Genomic DNA, 3,919 nt, shown 5'->3' on the forward strand with positions numbered 1-3,919 from the left:
AGCCAGGGGGCTGGCGGTGCCCAGGAGGGAGCCCTGGCCCGGGCCCAGCAACAGTCCCAGGGGGGGGCAGTGCAGGGGGCAGCAGCTGCTGATTCTCGAGCAGGGGGCTCAGCGCCCGTAGGTTGCCTGGGGGGGGATGAGGGAGAGGCAGGATGTTACCTGGGTTCCAGGGGCCCCCCCTGGCAGGCAGCATGCCCCCAGTGCCCCCCCTGGGCACCCAGCACCCCTTGTCTAAGCAGTCCCTCCACCAATGCGCAGGGGTGCCCCCAAGATGCCCAGTCCCCCGGCCCCACTCACCCAGTAGTGTGGTGCTGAGCAGGGAGCTGCCCAGATGGGGCCCCACCAGGTTGAGGTGCTCTGGGGTGCCCGTGCGGCTGTTGGGGGCCCGGCCCTCCCCGCACAGGGCATCAGGAGTCGTGGGGGGGGGCGTGCCAGTCGAGGTAGGTGCCACAGAGTGGCTGGCAAGGCTGGCCTGCGGGCAAGAGAGGCAAGTTGGGGGCACTCCCAAGACATGAGGCAGAGACACCCCCAAGCCTCACTGCCAGGGCAAAACCAACCCATCCTCCTCCCATGCCCTGGGGGCAAGCACCCTCCTGCACCCTCCTCCCTGGAGCAAAGATTCTGCTCTCCCAGGGGCACATAAATATCCCCTTTTGTCCCCAGGGGCAGCTACTCCTCTGCCCCAATCTGGGTGCTAATACCTTCCACCACTCTCCTCCCAAGGGCAAATACCCCTCCTGCCAGTGCCTTGGGTATGATGTTCCCCTGCTACTGCACTGCAGGCAAATACGCTCCTTCCTCTTCCCCAGGGTTAAATACACACCCGACACCACACATCTGTGGGGGCAAATCCCCCCAGGTACCATCACCCTCCCTCCTAGAGGGGGGAAATAGCTTCATCCATCGCCCTCCTCCCTTACTAGGGGGGAAACTCCCCATCATCACCCTCCTCCCTGCAAGGGGCAAATAAACTCCCCCATCACTCTCCTCCCTACCCTGTGGCAACCACCCTGTTCCCAGAGAGCAAAGGGGCCGGTCTCACCGGGGGGGCGGCGGGGGCAGGCTCAAGGGGGCCCAGCCCAGCGGCCAGCAGTGTGGGGTGGAGGGCGAGCGAGGAGGGCAGCACGGAGAAGAGCAGGGGCCAGTCGGGCAGCACCGCGCAGCCCTCAGGGCTGGGCACCGGTGCCTCAGAGACCCTCTCTCCTGGCCCTGGGGACAGGGGCAGCAGGGTGGAAAGCAGAGACCCCAGCGAGGGCAGCAGGTCCAGGGTGGGCAGGGGAATGCCACGGGGCAGCAAGGGAAGCAGGAGCAGAGAAGCCGCCAGCAGGGAGGGCAGGCTGGGCCCCTCAGGGTTCCCCCCGCAGGCTGGTGGGTGCTGGCCCAGGGCTACCAAGAAGGGCAGCGTGCCCAGGAAGAGGCCTGGTGGCAGGAAGCCCCCCAGTGCCAGTGCCTGCTCCTGCCCCAAAAAGGCTACAGGCTTGGTTGCAGGGGGCAGCGGGCAGCCCAGCACCCCCCCAGCACCCCCCTCCCCATTACTGCCAGCCCCTAGGGCCACAGCACCTTTGGGGACACCTGGAGAAGCTGCAGCACCTGCAGGGGACGGGTCAGAGCATGGGGCTGCCACAGCCACATCTGCTGCAGGCCCATGGATGCAACCCACCACATCCTGCCAGACCCACAGCCACATCCCACCAACCACCAGAATGAACCCACAGCTGGGTCCCACCGTGTCCCACCACATCCCACGAGACCCACAGCCACATCCCACCACCCCCAGCATGAACCTATGGCCACATCCCACCGGGTCCCACCACATCCAACAAGATTCATGATCACATTCTACCAGGTCCCACCACCCGCAGCACGGATCCACAGCCATGTCCCACCGCGTCCCACTGCCTCCCACCTGGCCCCACAGCCACAAGGGGCTCCCTGGGAGCAGGAACCCCCCCAGCACCACTGGTGTAGCCACCCCAGGGTGGGGTCCATCCCCAGTTGATAGAGGGACATCTGCCGCAGCCCTGCTCCCCGCCAGCTGCCCGGCCCCACAGGCACTACCCCACATACCTGGGCTGCCGTTACGGCCAGAGGCTTTTGACCACGGAGAGGTCCCTGAGGTGGAATCGGAAGATGCTGCCAACTGCCCAAAGAGACCCAGGAGCTGGCCGCTGAAATCCCAGTGGGTGGGATGGAGCCCAGTGCCAGGGCAGGGCAAGCCGTTGGTGGCAGGCAGGGGACCCAGCGGAAGGCTGGGCCCCGCCAGGCCTCCACCCCCGGGGCAGCCCTGAGTAACCAACAGGCTCAGCAGGGCTGCAAGAGGCTGCCTGGTCACTGGAGGGTGCGTCCCCTCAGGCTCGGGGGGCACCCTGTGAGCTGCCAGGTCCTGGGGGTTGGGCCACCAGGGCCACTGGGTCCCCCTGCCCAGGGCCCACTCGCCCATGAGAGAGAGCAGCATGCCGGGGGGTAAAGTGCTCAGGGCGGGCATGGAGTCGGGGCTGCCCAGCTGGGCCCTGGCAGCCAAGCTCAGCAGGCTACTGGCAGGGAAGAGGGTGCTCACTGGTGGCAGCCCAAAAAAACCCCTGCCCTCGGAGACAGCATCTAAGGGCACTGGCGGGTTATTGCTGCTTTGGCTGGTTAAGGCATCGCTGACAGGAGAATCAACCTTGCCTGCCTGGGGGGCACTAGTGGTGGCCAGCAGGCATGGCCCCAGCCCCCCTGGTTCTGGGCTTTCTCCAGTCACTCCCTGTGACGGGGCTACCCAGCTGCTAGTCCTGCCTGCAGGGCGCTGGCTCCAGCTGCTCTCAGAGAGGGGCACCACAGGGGATCTGGGGGGGGTCACCGCATCTGGCGGGGGCAACTGGAGGCCAAAGCAGGGGCTGGCAGGTGTGCAGCTCTGGGGGCTGCCGTTGGCCCCAGGGACGATGTCATGGGGCTGCAGAAAGGGTGGGGCGATGAGCCAGGTCCCTGCGGGGGCAGATGTGGCCTCCAGGGTCTTCGCCCCCAGGGGGACCCTGGGGAAGCTGCCGACAGTGCTGGGCGGGGGGACACTGGTGCTGGGGCCATGGCCAGGTGCCCCTCTGCTAAGAACAGCGGGCTCAGGCCAGGACCTGTGGGGAACCATGGGGACACAGGGGTCAAGCGGGCACCAGCAGGGCCTGGGCACCCCTGTCCCTAAACTGGGATGGATTGGGAAGGCGGAGGACAGGAAAGATCAAGGGGCAGGATGTGACAGAGAAGATGGGGGAGCCCTGGGAAACATGGGGAAATCAGGAGGGCACCAAGGGACTGGGATGGGTGGTGAGAACCCAGGACATACAAGAGAGACAGGAAGGATCTGGGACTGGACAGGCACAACCAGGAGACATATGGGGTGACATGGACAAGGTGGGTACACCAGTGGGAACTTGGGGGAGGACACGCCAGGGACTAACATGGACAGGGGACCCGGGTACCTGTGCCTGGGCGGCAGGGGCCTGGGGCACCCTCCATGCTGTGATACAGTGTGGCTACGGCTGCTGTTTTCCGGCGGTGATTGCAGAGTTTGGCCATGTCCTGCTGACCCTGGGCCCCAGGGGCCCCTTGCCCAGCCACCGCTGCCCCCGGGTCAAAGTTAAACACCTGCAGGGACAGGGCAGGCTGAGAGTGGCAACCGGCCACCCCGCAGGGACACCCAGACCCACCCAGCACAGGGCAGCCACATACCCCCCTCCTGCAGCCAGGGCCATCCCTTGCAGCCCCCTGTGTCTGGGAAGTGCCCCCAAGTGCAGCTGCCCCCCAGCCGCCCCTCCCTGTCCCGTACCTTGTGCATATTGAGTGGAGTGGACACTTCACACTTGCAGGTCCCGTCGGCCAGGAGATAGGCACAAGTCTGCTCCAGCGAGGTCAGTGCAGTGCGGGCTGGGGGGCACAGGGGGGGGGG

This window comes from Aptenodytes forsteri, unplaced genomic scaffold, assembly GCF_000699145.1.
Source record: "Aptenodytes forsteri isolate BGI_AS27 unplaced genomic scaffold, ASM69914v1 Scaffold133, whole genome shotgun sequence".
Lineage (NCBI taxonomy): Eukaryota > Metazoa > Chordata > Aves > Sphenisciformes > Spheniscidae > Aptenodytes > Aptenodytes forsteri.